Source organism: Rhinopithecus roxellana, chromosome 18 (assembly GCF_007565055.1).
Source record: "Rhinopithecus roxellana isolate Shanxi Qingling chromosome 18, ASM756505v1, whole genome shotgun sequence".
Lineage (NCBI taxonomy): Eukaryota > Metazoa > Chordata > Mammalia > Primates > Cercopithecidae > Rhinopithecus > Rhinopithecus roxellana.
Genome location: NC_044566.1, coordinates 63,587,321 through 63,603,401, shown reverse-complemented (window position 1 = coordinate 63,603,401; position 16,081 = coordinate 63,587,321). Strand labels below are relative to the sequence as shown.

At 46.4% G+C, this 16,081-nt stretch overlaps 1 protein-coding gene and 1 non-coding gene across 3 annotated transcripts in view; both read right to left on the bottom strand.

The window, feature by feature from the left end:
• LATS2 (large tumor suppressor kinase 2) overlaps positions 1 to 16,081 on the bottom strand; it is a 95,695-nt gene that overhangs the window by 58,755 nt on the left and 20,859 nt on the right. The window lies entirely within an intron of this gene.
• On the bottom strand, positions 11,094 to 11,232 carry LOC115894677. The gene has a single exon (XR_004054809.1). It is a non-coding gene; the product is annotated as a U4 spliceosomal RNA (small nuclear RNA).

Sequence of the window (16,081 nt, the reverse complement as noted above, 5' to 3'; positions counted from 1 at the left end):
TCCTGCCTCAGCCTCCCGAGTAGTTGGGATGACAGGCACCACCACCACGTCCAGCTAATTTTTTTTTGTTTGTTTAGTAGAGACGGGGTTTCACCATGTTAGCCAGGATGGTCTCGATCTCCTGACCTCGTGATCCACCCACCTCGGCCTCCCAAAGTGCTAGGATTACAGGCGTGAGCCACCGCGCCCGGCCAAGTTTTGTATTTTTACTAGAGACGGGGTTTTCCCATGTTGGTCGGGCTGGTCTCAAACTCCTGACCTCAGGTGATCCACCCGTCTCGGCTTCCCAAAGTGCTGGGATTACCAGCGTGAGCCACTGCACCTGGCCCACTTGTTCTATATGTTATAGTCTGTCTTTCTGAACATTCTATGTGCATTTGAAAATAATGTGGGGTGGGAGGAATGCGAAGATCAGAAAAAGTAACTATGGAGTACTATGGGTGACAAAATGGTCTGTACATCAAACCCCCGAAACAGGTGTTTTCCTGTATTAATGAACCTGCACGTGTACCCCTTAATCCAAAATAAAAGAGAGAGTGATGGAGAAGGGGCGGGAAGAGGAAGGAAGGAAGGAGGGAAGGAAGGGAGCGAGGGAGGGAACAAGGGAGGGAGGGACAGACTGTATTCTTCACATATTGAGTATGGCCTTTTATGGATGTCAATTAAATAAAGTGGCTCATAATGTTGTTCAAGTCTCCTATATCCTTACCGATATTTTTGTCTACTTTTCTATCAACCATTGAGGGGGGTATTAAAATTGCCAAGTATGACTGTGTATCTACCCATATCTCCTTTAGCTCTTGCTACATATACTTTGCTTCATATAATTTGAAGCTTTGCTTTTAGGCATACTCACTACTACATTTTCCGGATCTGCTGACCCTTCTATTTATGAAGTGCCCCTCTTTGCCTTGAGTAATACAGTTGTTCCTAAGCATCTATGAGGAATTGGTTTCAGGATCCCCGCCAAATACCAAAATCCCAGAATTATCAGGTCTCATATAAAATGAAGTAGTATCTGCATATAACCTACATATATCCTCCCATATATTTTCAACCATGTCTGGATTAGTTATAATACTGAATATAATGTAAACACTATGTAAATAGTTACACTATACTTTTTTTAAATTTTTATTGTTGTACTGTTATCTTTTGTTGGTGGTGGGGTATTTTGTTTGTTTTTTAAATTTTCTATCAGCAATTGGTTGAATCTGCAGATGCGAAACTCACAGATATGGAGGGCCAACCATATTCCTCATCTCGGAGGGTACTGTCTGATATTAACATTGCCACTGCATGGCATATTGTTTTCCAGCTTTTTACTTTCAGTCTATTTGTGTCCTCGTATTTAAAATATGTCTCATGTGGACAGCATATACTTGCACTTAGCTTTTTATTCACTCCCATATTCTTTGCCTTTTGATTAAGGTGCTGAATCCCTTTCCAGTGAATGTTACTATTTAGGCCTGCTATTCCTATTTGTCACGTATTATTATTATTTTTTTTTTAGCATTCCATTTTAACTCCTCTATTGGCTCTCTAGCTCTGTCTCTTCGAATTAGATTTTAGTGGTTGCTCTAAAGATGGTAATACACTTTTTTTTTGAGACAGGATCTGGCTCTATGGCTCAGGCTGGAGTATACTGACACCATCATGGCTCACCGCAACCTCCACCTCCCAGGCTCAAGCCATCCTCCCACTTCAGCCTCCCAAGTAGCTGGGACTACAGATGTGCACCACCATGCCTGGCTAATTTTTTTTGTATTTTTTGTAGAGATGGGGTTTCACCATGTTGCCCAGGCTGGTCTCAGACTCCTGAGCTCAAGTGATCTGCCCACTTCAGCCTTCCAAATACTGAGATTACAGGTGTGGTAATAAACACTTTTAACTCACTACAATTGTATTAGGCCATTCTTGCATTGCTGTAAAGAAATACCTGGCCGGGCGCGGTGGCTCAAGCCTGTAATCCCAGCACTTTGGGAGGCCGAGATGGGCGGATCACGAGGTCAGGAGATCGAGACCATCCTGGCTAACATGGTGAAACCCCGTCTCTACTAAAAAATACAAAAAACTAGCCGGGCGAGGTGGCGGGCGCCTGTAGTCCCAGCTACTCCGGAGGCTGAGGCAGGAGAATGGCGTAAACCCAGGAGGCGGAGCTTGCAGTGAGCTGAGATCCGGCCACTGTACTCCAGTCTGGGTGACAGAGCAAGACTCCGCTCCAAAAAAAAAAAAAATACCTGAGGCTGGGCAATTTATACAGAAAAGAGGTTTAACTGGTTCATGGTTCTGCAGGCTGTACAAGCATGGTACCAGCATTTTCTCGGGTTCTGGGAAGGCCTCAGGGAGCTTTTACCCATGGAGGCAAAGTAGGAGCAGACACATCACATGATTAAGCAGGAGCAAGAGGGCAGGGGGAGGTGCCACACACTTTTAAACAACCAGACCTCATGAGAATTCACTACCTTGAGGACAGCAGCAAGAGGGTGGTGCTAAACTACTTGTAAGAAATCTATCCCCATGGCTGGGCATGCTGGTTCATGCCTGTAACCTCAGCACTTTGGGAGGGCGAGGCAGGCAGATCACCTGAGGTCAGGGGTTCGAGACCAGCCTGGCCAACATGCTGAAATCCCGTCTCTACTAGAAATACAAAACTTAGCAGGGCATGGTGGCACACACCTGTAATCCTAGCTACTCAAGAGGCTGAGGCAGAAGAATCGCTTGAACCTGGGACGGGGAAGGGGAGGTTGGACTGAGCTGAGATCGAGCCACTGCACTCCAGCCTGGGCGAAAGAGCTAGACTCTGCTTCAAAAAAAAAAAAAAGAAAGAAAGAAATCTACTTCCATGATCTAGTCCCACCACGCCTATCTCCAACACTGGGGGTTACATTTCAACATGAAATTTGGGTGGGGACAAATATCCAAACTGTATCAACAACCTACTTAAATGTTAATTTTGAGTTACACTAGAAAAGGAACTCAGCAATAATATATTTCCACTTAACTCTCCCAACTCATAGTGTTGTACATCAGATCTATAGGTATCATAAACCTATCAATAAAGTGTTTTTACTTTAAATACTGATGTCTTTTAAAGAGATTACAAGAAAATGAAAAATAAATTAGTATCTTATACTTATTGACAGCTACTATTTTTAGTGCTCTTCATTCCTTCCTGTATATCCTTTAGGATTTCCCCCCCATACCCCTACCCCTTTAGTATTTCTTTTAATACAGGTCCCCTGGTAACAAATTTTCTCGGATTTTTGTTCCCCTGGAAATGTCTTTACAACACTTTCATTTCTGAAGGACAGTTTTGCTAGATATAAAATACTTGGTGTACTTTTTTCTTCAGCCCTTTGAATGTGTCATTTCAATATATTCGGCTTTTATACTGTCTGATGAGAAGTGAGCTTTTAATCTTATCATTTTTCTGTACGTGACGTCTTTTTTCTCTGGGTGCTTTCAAGATTTTGTCTTTACCTTTGGCTTTCATTAGCTTAAATATGCTAGGCCTAGGAGTTGTTTCCTCTGTGTCCGTCCTGCTCTTGGTTTATGAAGCGTCTTAGATCTGTACATGAATGCTTTTCACCACATTTGGGAAGCTTTTAGCTATTACTGTGTCAAATGTTTAGGTATTTCCTTTCTATTCGTCTTTTTGGGTTCCAATTTCACATATACTGGACAATCTCATATTATCCCACAACTCACTGAGATTTCTGTTCATTTCTGTTCAATTTTTTTCTATGATTTTTGGAATAGGAAATACCTAAACCAGTTTACTGGTTCTTTCTATTGCCATACCTACTGTTATGTTGATACCATGTAGCCAGTAAAATTTTTTTCACTTATTTTACTTTTCAGCTTAGAGTTTCCATTTTTGTAGTTGCCATTTCTCTGTAAAGATTTCCTGTCTGGGGCTGGGTGTGGTGGCTCATGCCTGTAATTCCAGCGCTTTGGGAACAGGGGCGGTGGGCGGGGAGCAGGGGATCACTTGAGCCTAGGAGTTTGAGACCAGCCTGGGCAAAACAGTGAGACCCTATCTCTACAAGAAAGTTAAAAAGTGAGCTGAGCATGGCAAAGCGTGCCTGTAGTCACAGCTATTTCGGAAGCTGAGATGGGAGGATTGCTTGAGCCCAGGAAGGCTGCAGTGAGCTGTTATGGCACCCACCGCACTGTGGTCCGGGTGACAGAGCAAGACCCTGACTAATAAAAGATTTTCTGTCTGTGCATTCACTAACCCTGTATTTTCTCTTAATTCTGATACATTCCCCTTTCATTCTCTGAACATATTTTTAATACCTTTTTTTAAAAAATTGTTTCAAAAACTAACAAAATTTGTCATTTTAACCATTTAATGATAGCTATTTAAATGTGCTGTCTGCTAAAGCCAACATCTGGTTCCTCCCAGTGCTACTGACTGCCTTAGTTCCTAAGGTCTCACTTTCCCTGTTCTCTCCATGTGCATTCTAATGGGTTAGGTACTCTGTTTTACAGGTGAGAGCTATGTGCTGCAGTTTGACTAGATTCACACACAAACTGATCTCTGCTCTGCTCTTATGGCTTACCACTTTTTATTCATTTTTTTGAGACAGAGTCTTGCTCTGTCTCCCAGGCTGGAGAGCAATGGTGCGATCTCGGCTCATTGCAACCTCCGCATCCTGGGTTCAAGCAATTCTCCTGCCTCAGCCTCCTGAGTAGCTGGGATTACAGCGCCCACCACCACGCCTGACGAACTTTTGTACTTTTAGTAGAGATGGGGTTTTGCCACGTTGGCCAAGCTGGCCTGGAACTCCTGGCCTCAAGCAATCGCCTGCCTCAGCCTCCCCAAGTGTTGGGATTACAGGTGTGAGCCATCACGCCCGGCCTTTTTTTTTTTTTTTTTTTTTTTTTTTTTTTTTTTTTTTTTTTAAAGCTCATCAGCTATCGTTAGTATTAGTGTATTTTATGTGTGGTCCATGACAATTCTTCTTCTTCTATTGTGGCCCACGGAAAAGACTGGACACCCCTAAATAATCCCTAAGATGCTGAGAGACCTACCACAGTTCCCTGGATGATATTGACACAAATGGGAATTCAGAAAAGAAAGAACTTAGCAGGCACTCGGATGAATGGCTGTACAAGGCCACAAGGATGGGTCGTGGAAGTGGGACTCGAAGGGTGGACCATGGCTGGCTGGGCAGTGCACTCTGGGGGGCAACAGCATGAGCGAATCCAGTGTGGGAGATAATCTCACAGCCTGGTGGCAGGGGAGGTGCAGAGGGCAGACCCAATGAGAACAGGGAGGCTGGGCCGGTACGAGAAATAAGTGGAGATCAGATTGGAAGAGGACGGTCAGGACAGTAGTTACCAAGGGACTTGCCATTCAGGAAAAGTTCACCGGGGGAATTACTGGGTCAGGGAGAATCCAGGTATAGCAGAGCAGGGTGTTAGCAGCAAAGACACAAGAAAAAAAAAAGGCCACTGAAGAAAGGACTCATTAACAGAAAGGCAGGAAGTGGAGCCTAGAGCCAGAGACAACGTGAGCTAGGAACCTTTCGTTAGAAACGACTCCCAGACCGGGTTGAGAAAGAGAAACGGGGAGGATGGGAGAGAATAAGGGACGGGGGGCGGGGGGAAGAGAACACACCTTCCTGGTGTAGAGAAAGAATTTGGAAACTACCAAGGAAATCCTGAAAGGAAGGGTCAGCGGAGTCCCTGCTGATTCGATTTCTCTTTCTACTGTGACCTCAGACAGAGAGGAAGAGATGTGATGGGAAGACTGGAAGCAAACACACCGAGTTCAGTGCAGAAAGACCAGCCACAGGGCGGGGCTTCTTATAACATTTCCAGGCTCAAACTCCAGAAAAGCAGTGGAAACGCCAAAGCAGCAGAGCTGAGTGTAGCCATGTGGCATGGAGAAGAAACAGAAGGTGACAGAGACACACACGGTATCACTGAAGGCTCTTCTAAGCATCTCCAACGTTGACAGCCGGCACAGAGTACAATTTGTTCCACTACACTTGGCCACATTCTTGGGCCTCCTAGATGCCAAATGCCACTAGCTTTGCAACAGCTCTCTGCTGACTAAAAGCTTTTATAAGCCAAATGAAGTCACTTCCAATTTACATTAAAAGTGTACTTCTTGGCTGGAGAAATTTGTCACTGTTAATCATTTACTTTTGTACAAAACAACTTTTATTTCTATTACATGATTAGTAATTCTTCTAATGTCAAAACCACCCAAATATATATCAAAACCACAAGGACACACACATTCCACAAGTTTGAGCAAATCTTCTCCATGTGATTTCTGTGGGACAGGGGACCAGTCGCACCCAGGCTGTTAGGACAACGATCTTATTATTTCAGTAAAGCACGTCACAGCACCAGGAAGCCCAGCTCTCCAGCATCTTCACAAGTTTCTGAGCACTAATGACACATGGCACTGTGGTCGGACTGCCACCTCTGCATACCAATCACGGGCCAGTTACTTTACATTCTTTCTGGTCAGCGGGACAACTCATAACACAGGAGCAATTATCATCCCAAGTGTGTGGTTGAGGAATCCTGAGGCTCAGAAGGTGCATGGTAGGCTCTGGTGACACAGCCAAGGTGACACACGGCTACACTATGGCTTTCTAACCAAGGTCCAGCCTCCCTTTCTTCCTTACTAACAGTGCCCAGTTGCGTTAGGGGTGGCCATATGCCCAGCTGAAGTACACATTTCCAAAGTTGCTTAAACTCCCGTGACCAAGTAACTGGGTCATGACCGGGGAGGTGTTGCGGAAGCTCCCTGACAAAGAGCCAGAGCCAGCGCATCCTTCCCTGGTTCAGACCTGGAACACCACTGCAGAGGTGTCACCTGGTGCACGCCAAGATGGAGTCGCTTGCTAAGGGTGGCAGAGAGAGAGAGAAGGTGCCTATTCCTGATGACACTGTGGACTGCCGTGCCACCACAGCCCGCTCATCTCCAGCATCCTTCTTATTCTACCACTGGGGGTTAGGCCTCTGCAGTGGGATCGGCTACCAGCAGCTTGATTTAGTGCTTCTATCTGCTTCTGACACCTGGGGCCGCTGCGGAGCCTACACAGCTAGGCTCATTGCTGGGGGAGGGTACAGAGGGGAGAAGAATTTCCTGCCGTTTCCCACAGTACAGGAAAGTCATCAAGAACTCTTATGGAAAAAAAGGCATCCACTAACAAATGAGTCAATTACAGAAGATTACAAATTGTAAAAATTTAACTATGAAAATAATCTCCCTTCTAAATACAGTACTACAAAATAACTATATCTAAGATGGGGCTGAGCACAGGGGCTCACACCTATAATCCCAACACTTTGGTAGGCCAGGGCGGGAGGATCACTTGAGGCCAGGAGTTTCAGACCAGGCCGAGAAACACAGCAGGACTCCATCTCTATTGACAAGAACAAACTAAAACAAAACAAAACAAAAGCAAGAAAAGAAATCTAAAACGAGTAAAACCTAATATATAAAACATTGCATGATGAATGTAGTTTCATTTCAAGAGCTATGAATTTCTGGCCAGTAAATTTTAAGGCCAAAATAAAGAGATGCTGGGTAGTGACTATGATAATGGATGTGGCATTTTTTTTGTTGTTAATTTTGAAATTCATCATAACCCCATTAAAAGTAATTCTAAAAGAGAGCATTGCTAAATGTCATAAAACATTCAATTTCCTTGTTGGTTTTCTCTATTTACATCCACAAATGCTTTGGCAATGACAGAAACAGTTTAAATGAAGCCCCCACAGAGAACTGCATGCAGACTGGAGACCCAGAACTCAGAGCCCCTCTCCCAGGACCCCAACCATCAAGCCAGGCAAAGCTGGGGTTCCAGGCAACAAAAACCACCAATCTTGACTGTACACAACTTCCCGCCTAGATCTCTACAACCACATGACAGCAAAGGATCTCAGCAGTAAATCGTTTGGTGTGACACAACAGGCATTAAGTGAACAATACTTATGAGCTCCAATATTTTTCAGGTTACAGCCCACATAAAAAATGCTAAGATCTGTACTGCACACTGGGACAGAAGAGAAGGTTGCTGGCAGAGGAGGGCAAAGAGCTGCAGGGACCAACACCACAGCACATGAGTAGCCAGTGATTCTTAAGAGTCCACCTAGGGCCTGCGCCACTCACAGAAGTCAGTCACTCAGGGAGCAGAGAAAAGGTATTTCCTCAACAGCTCCCCTCCCCCTTTTCTGGGGGAACAGAGTCTTGCTCTGTCGCCCAGGCTGGAGTGCAGTGGCGCGATCTTGGCTCACTGCAACCTCTGCCTCCCAAGTTCAAGTGATTCTCGTGCCTCAGCCTCCTGAGTAGCTGGGACTACAAGCGTGTGCCACCCACGCCTGGCTAGTTTTTAATAGAGACGGGTTTCACCATGTTGGCCAGAGTGGTCTTGAACACCTGACCTCAGATGATCCACCCCCCTCAGCCTCCCAAAGTGGGCTTTGTATTCTTAATTGCAGCAATGGATGTGTGTGATAATAGAAAGTGGTAATGGTTTTCCAGCTTTAAGTACCAGAAAGCTCTCATTTTGGAGGTGAGTGGGGAGGCTCTTATTAAGTGCCTGAGGCTGGACCCACTTTCATGTTAAAATGGGCTTTTGGCCTGGCGCAGTGGCTCACGCCTGTAATCCCAGCACTTTGGGAGGCTGAGGCAGGTGGATCTTGTGAGGTCAGGAGTTTGATAACAACCTGGCGAACATGACGAAACGCCGTCACTACTACAAATACAAAAATGAAGCCAGGCGTAGTGGCTCATGCCTGTAATCCCAGTACTTCGGAAGGCCGAGGCGGGTGAATCACGAGGTCAGGAGTGCAAGACCAGACTGGCCAAGATGGTGAAACCCTGTCTGTACTAAAAATACAAAAATTAGCCCGGCATGGTGGCTGGCGCCTGTAACCCCAGCTACTCAGGAGGCTGAAGCAGGAGAATCGCTTGAACCCGGGACACGGAGGTTGCGGTGAGTCCAGATGGTGCCACTGCACTCCAGGCTGGCCGACAGAGCAAAACTCTGTCTCAAAAACAAAAACAAAAACAAAGCCAACTATTACACTGACAGTTGCTTCTAGTTTTTAGTAGTAGTAGTGATAACATTCTTTGTTGGCAGGTTGGAAGTATAAATTCAATTGAATGATTTTTAAAAACCCATTTGGCAATACAAATAAGAACGGTAAAAATGCTCTCAACATTTACCCTAGTAATTCCATTCCTAAAATGTATTCTAGGCCGGGCGCGGTGGCTCAAGCCTGTAATCCCAGCACTTTGGGAGGCCGAGACGGGTGGATCGCGAGGTCAGGAGATCGAGACCATCCTGGCTAACACGGCGAAACCCCGTCTCTACTAAAAAATACAAAAAACTAGCCGGGCGAGGTGGCAGCGCCTGTAGTCCCAGCTACTCGGGAGGCTGAGGCAGGAGAATGGCGTGAACCCGGGAGGCGGAGCTTGCAGTGAGCTGAGATCCGGCCACTGCACTCCAGCCTGGGCGACAGAGCGAGACTCCGTCTCAAAAAAAAAAAAAAAAAAAAAAAAATGTATTCTAAGGAAATCAGTGATATCCATAAGATTGTATGTAGAAAAATGTTCATGACCAGCTCTTTACAATAAATTATGGGACATCTATTTGAACAATGGAATACAATGCAGATGTTAAAAATCATATTTCAGGGCCGGGTGTGTTGGCTCAGGCCTGTAATCTCAGCACTTTGGGAGGCCAAGGCAGGTGGATCACCTGAGGTCAGGAGTTCAAGACCAGCCTGGCCAACATGGTGAAACCCCATCTCTACAGAAATACAAAAATTAGCCACACATGATGGCGGGTGTCTGTAATTCCAGCTACTCAGGAGGCTGATGGGGGAGAATCGCTTGAACCCAAGAGGGGGAGGTTTCAGTGAGCCAGATCGTACCACTGCACGCCAGCCTGGGCAACACAGCGAGACTCCATCCCCCAAAAAAATAATAAAAAATAAATCATATTTAAAAAGACTATTTAATGGAATGAAAATGTTTATGATGTAATGCTTGTCTCTGTGCTTGTCCGTCACGGGTTTTTGAGAGCTTGCACAGTTCTAGGTCTCAGAAAGTGGCGACTAGAACAAAGTCACTGTCTCACAGGCCTTAAAATCTACACAGGGAGACACACAACTACTAAACACTGGGGGAGAAAATTATGGTGTCATGGGAGAGAACAGAGGGACCTAATTTTGACTGGGGGCTCAGAAAAGGCTTTTCTGAATCACAGACCCAAAGATGAGCCCTGAGGGAGAAGTGGGCCTGGTCCCGCAGAGGGGCCAGCACTGGGCAGCCTGAGAGACAGACAGAGTGGGCAGGGCCAGGGCAGGGAGGGCCAGGGCAGGCAGGGCCACGGTGGTCAGGACCAGGGTGGGTAGGGCCAGGGTGGGCCTGCCAGGAGGTGGGATCCTGCGGCTACAGGTGGGCCCTGCCTGCCAGTTCCCGGGCACCATCTCAAGGCCAGAGAAAAGGTTTCCAGAAGGGATATGATAGAATCTTCCCTTTTCAGAATGAGGGGGGCCAGCCACGGTGGCCCACGTTTGTAGTCCCAACTACTTGGGTGGATTGCTTGAGCCCAGGAGTTCGAGGCTGCAGTAAGCCATGATCATGCCACTGCACTCCAGCCTGGACGACAAAGCAAGACCCTGTCTCAAAAAACAAAACAAAACAAATCAGACTGAGGACGGTACTGTGCAGGGAAAGTTGGAGAAAGACGCAGGAGGGGCAGCCAAGGAGCCACCAAGATCCCAGGAGCAAAGGTGGAGCCTGTACGGGGCGGGGCAGGAGAGGCCAGTGCATGAGGTGCTTCCGAGGAGAACGGACTGGAGTGACCTGATGGGCCACAAGGCCTCAATTCTGTTACACAAAATGTGTGTGTGGGGTATATTATATAGTTTAATATATAATTCCATCTTTTTTTTAAATTAAAAAAATAGACAGGGCCTTGTTATGTTGCCCAGGCTGGCCTTGAACTTATAAGCTCAAGCAATCCTCCTGCCTCAGCTTACCAGAGTGTTGAGATTACAGGTGTGAGTCACTGCAAGCCACCTATTATATCTCTTTTTCTTTTCAGTCTCTGTAGAGACTGTCAAAAATTGCCAGTGCTGACTACATTTCAAGTTGTCATGGTGGGGTATTGGAAAGTTTCCAATTAGCAATAATTGCACCTTGGATAAACCTCAATGACTATGACACTGCCACTGTGCAAAGCTTTTTATCTATTTTTTTAATTAGACAAAAGTTGTCCAGTTTTATACCAACGCGTTAACAGCAGTCTTACCGGGATGCCGAGGCAGGCGGATCACCTGAGGTCGGAGTTCTAGACCAGCCTGACCACCATGGAGAAACCTCATATCTACTAAAAATACAAAAAAATTAGCAGGCCATGGTGGCGCATGCCTGTAATCCCAGCTCCTCGGGAGACTGAGGCATGGTGGATCGCTTGAACCCGGGAGGCGGAGGTTGCAATGAGCTGAGATCCCCCCACTGCACTCCAGCCTAAGAACAGAGCGAGATTCCATCTCAAGAAAACAAAAACAAAAACAAACAAAAACTAGGAGCTTCAGGTTGGGGGGGGATTATGACACAGAGGGGTATGCTTTGCTTGTGTTTTGTGAAAGTAATTTAAAACCCTCCATTGAAAAGGTACGTGGTGTGCCTTATGGAAGAGCCAAAATTAATGTGAAAGTCACTAAGAAAAAGAAAAGGGAAAAAGGCAAGGAACTGCTACACCCAAAAGCCATTGTAATACAATTTCCTGTTACATGACCGACATTCCTAAACTTAAGTGTTTCTTTCTTCCTTCTCCTCTTATTAATATGTTCAGTAACACCAAACGGTGGTTCCCTTTCAAGAGGAAGGGAGAAAGAGGAAATGTACATGTTATCTAAATTCCTTTTATCTTTTTCATTAGCAAACTATCTTTATCACAATGAAGCAATCCTGGGGCAGGATCTTGTCACCAAGACAAAGGGCTGGGAGATTAGTGTTACCATTTCTCTGTAGCTTTCTTGGTGATGCATGTTGTTAGAATTAAGTCAAATAAAATCCCGAGGAGATCTGCACTTCTGGTTAGCATCTTTTCCAGGGTCTGACAACTGAGGTGAGGGTTTTGGCTGGACTAGTACACAGAAACTTCACTGGTCAGCAAGCACTGAGGAGCACACGCTCTGCAGCGTGGGAGGCCTTGTGGGCACAGACGGATAAACTCCCAAGATCCAGGCCCCCAGAGACGCTGCCTGAGACAGGGAAAGCAAGACTGGAGCACGACAATCTGACAACACAATGCCCAACGCATGGAGCATCCGTGGGGTTAGAAATAAATTTCTGAGGCCAGATGAGGCGGCTCACACCTATAATCCCTGCACTTCAGGAGGCTGAGGTCAGTGGATCCCCTGAGGTCAGGAGTTCAAGACCAGCCTGACCAACATAGTGAAACCCCATATCTACTAAAAATACAAAATTAGCTGGGCGTGGCGCCGCACGCCTGTAATCCCAACTACTTGGGAGGCTGAGGCAGGAGAATCCCTTGAATCTGGAAGGCGGAGGTTGCAGTGAGCCGAGATAGAGCCACTGCATTCCAGCCTGGGCAATAAGAGCGAAACTCCATCTCAAAAAAAAAAAAAGAAAGAAAGAAAGAAAGAAATTTCTGGCTGGGCATGGTGGCCCATGCCTGTAATCCCAGCACTTTGGGAGGTTGAGGCGGGCGTATCTCTTCTGACTAGGAGTTCGAGACCACCCTGGGCAACATGGTGAAACCCCGCCTCTACAAAAAATAGAAAAATTAGCTTGTGATCTCAAGTTACTTGGGAGGTTGAGGCAGAGAACTGTTTGAGCCCAGGAGGTCAAGGCTACAGTGAGCCGAGGTTGCCCCACTGCACTACAGCCTGGGCGACAGACGTGTCTCAAAAAAACAAAAAAAAAGAAAAAGAAAAAGAAATGTCCCTTACTATGGAAGTTTGAATAGGAACAGCTCGTATCCAGGTGGAAGAGCCTGTGTAAAAAGGAATCTGAGTGGAATCACAGCAGATACTAGAATCCAGATAGGTGGTGATACTTCCAGCCAACAAAATCATGCGTCAGAGAGCCCCAAAGCAAGCAGGTGGGAAGAGCTGTCTGGGAGGCCATGCTGTGTGGCTGAGACACTGCAGAGAGCTCCTCTGTAGAGGGTAGCATGTGCGGAGGATAAGACCAGGGCCTGGGAGGCCCTGGAAGCTGCAGCAGAGCCAAGGCGGGAGTCAGGCTGGCCAGCTGCCAGGGACGTGGCAGGCAGCCATGTATGGATGCCCAGGGAATGAGAGGAGAGGAGAGGGACCCTGAGAAACCCCATGCCCCACAGACATGAGGGAAAAGAGAAGCAACCCCTATGAGGATGGAAATGAGAAAAGAATTCTTATCTGAGGAATCTGGAGTCCTTTTAAATTACTGGGCCCAGAGAAACATTAGACTGAGAGAACAATCACATTCTACTTCCCCCTTGAGGCTTGTGCTCACTTTTTTTTTGGGGGGGCGGAGTCTCACTCTGTTGCCCAGGCTGGAGTGCAGTGGCCAGATCTCGGCTCACTGCAAGCTCCACCTCCTGGGTTCACACCATTCTCCTGCCTCAGCCTCCCGAGTAGCTGGGACTACAGGCACCTGCTACCACGCCCAATTTTTTTGGCTAATTTTTCTGTATTTTTAGTAGAGACAGGGTTTCACCGTGTTAGCGAGGATGGTCTTGATCTCCTGACCTCATGATCTGCCCATCTCAGGCTCCCAAAGTGGTAGGATTAGAGGCGTGAGGCAGCGCACCTGGCCACGTGTTCACCTTTTGAAACTGCCTGCTGTTGCCACAAGTAGCTATAAATTAACCTAATAATGCCACACTGGACACTATAACCCACACCCTACAGCTTGACGATGTATAGCCAATCACTAAATCAATGTTATTTGTGTAAGCCAATGAGAATTCCTCACAAACAACTTTGTTTCAGCCCACTCCCTGCCCCCTTTTTGCCTTTATTTATATTTATTTGTTTGTTTTTTGAGATGAGACCTCACTCTGTCACCCAGGCTGGAGTAAAAATTCACCTGTAACTGCGGCTCATCAGAGTGTGTGTCCAGGGCAACCTGAATCTATGCTCCAGGGTTGCAGTCCTCAAGCTTGGCCCAAATAAACTCTCTACTTCTATTAATTTTGCCTCAGTCTCTTCCTTTTAGGTTGAAATATCCACGGAACTTAAAAAGGCAGCAGCAGCTATCCAGCGATGAGCTAGCAATACACACACTGGACATCAAAGATGGAGAGCGAAATGGCCACTCTGCCGAAGTACTGAACTCCTTCCTCAGACCTGTCGCTCGTTCTGGATGTGTGAAGGGTACATCTGACAAAGACCCTGCATGCAGGTCAGGAAGGGCTCCAGGAAGCAGGGGAGAGCTTGAGTCACCTGCCTGACACGTTTCCATGCCCTCAGCCAGTTTCTTCTAAAACATTAGGCCAACTAGAACCCATCTCCCACTGCTGTACTGTTCTGAGGAGATGACACATGGCAAATGCTTAGGACAGTGTCACACACAGGGCCTCTGCCAACACCAGTCCTCATTCCTGTGAGACCCCACGTGCCCCAGAGGGTCTCACCCCTTTGCAGTGCTATCTAGGTTGGCAAAGGCCTGGGTCTGCATTTGTATGGTGAGTGGAGAAGGCTTGCTTTTTCTGCACGTTTTGGCTTGAGAATGTGAAGAATTCAATCCCTTTTCTTATTAAGCAGATCGCCCCTGATTCACTGACAGGCTGGCGTGGCCACTGTTCTCAGGAAGCCTGCCTCTCAGTGCACATCCTGACCACTGGCTGTCTTCTTTATGCCTTTCCTTATTTGGTCTAATATAATCAGTTTATCTGTTTGTTTGTTTATTTACATTTCTTCCCTACCCTCATTCCATTGAAGTTTTAAATCACTTAAACATGATAAAGTGGGGGAAAGAACTGGATTAATCAGGATTAGGAAATTACAGCTGACACGATATTCAGGACCAGGACAATGTATCAACGCTGAGCCACAGACTGGGCACCCCTCAGCAGATCAGAGGAAGGGTGGACAGGCAGGATACAGGCCGGCCATGAGAAAAAGTACATGCCAGTTTCTCAAGGAAAGCAGAACCCCTTCCTAGTCCTCGCATCCAAAGAAAGTCCTCACTCGCATCCAAAGAAAGTCCTCCCAGAGGGCACCATGTGACAAAGTGCTTTGCTATTCTGAGGGGTCCAGGGGCCATGGGCCTCCCCTGGGAGTTACTGAATTGGAAACTCATTCTCACAGGACTCATAGGCACCATCCTGAGGGCCATAATTAAGAGCAGGGAGTGCAGTGAGCTGATGACACCCCCCTACCCACACCATGCAGATGCTCCACTGCAACCGGACAGAGAAAACAAGTCCCAGGCTTCCGTGGAACAGAAATGTTTTGCATACTTAAATGCAAATTTAAATGGTCACTTATGCCAATAACTATCCGACGCTCAAAATATGATACCCATAACGAAAAGACTTACCTTTCCGATTCCTTAAATCTATATTTAAAGAGCAGCTCCTCCCATAAGAAATATTAATCTAGTGGCCTAGCTTTTATTCTACAGGAATTTTCTTAAGTCTTCAGTAATTTATGTGCAAAAGATTAATAAACATATCACTTGACATACACGTTATAACCTTACACAGAAAATACCCTAAAGTTTTTTACTTTTTCCAGAAATTTCCATTTTAAAGTATTTTAATTAAAAATATACTCAAACGGCCGGGCGTGGTGGCTCAAGCCTGTAATCCCAGCACTTTGGGAGGCCGAGACGGGAAGATCACGAGGTCAGGAGATTGAGACCATCCTGGTTAACACAGTGAAACCCCGTCTCTACTAAAAAATACAAAAAAACTAGCCAGGTGAGGTGGCGGGCGCCTGTAGTCCCAGCTACTTGGGAGGCTGAGGCAGGAGAATGGCGTAAACCTGGCAGGCGGAGCTTGCAGTGAGCTGAGATCCGGCCACTGCACTCCAGCCTGGGCGACACAGCGAGACTCCGTCTCAAAAAATATATATA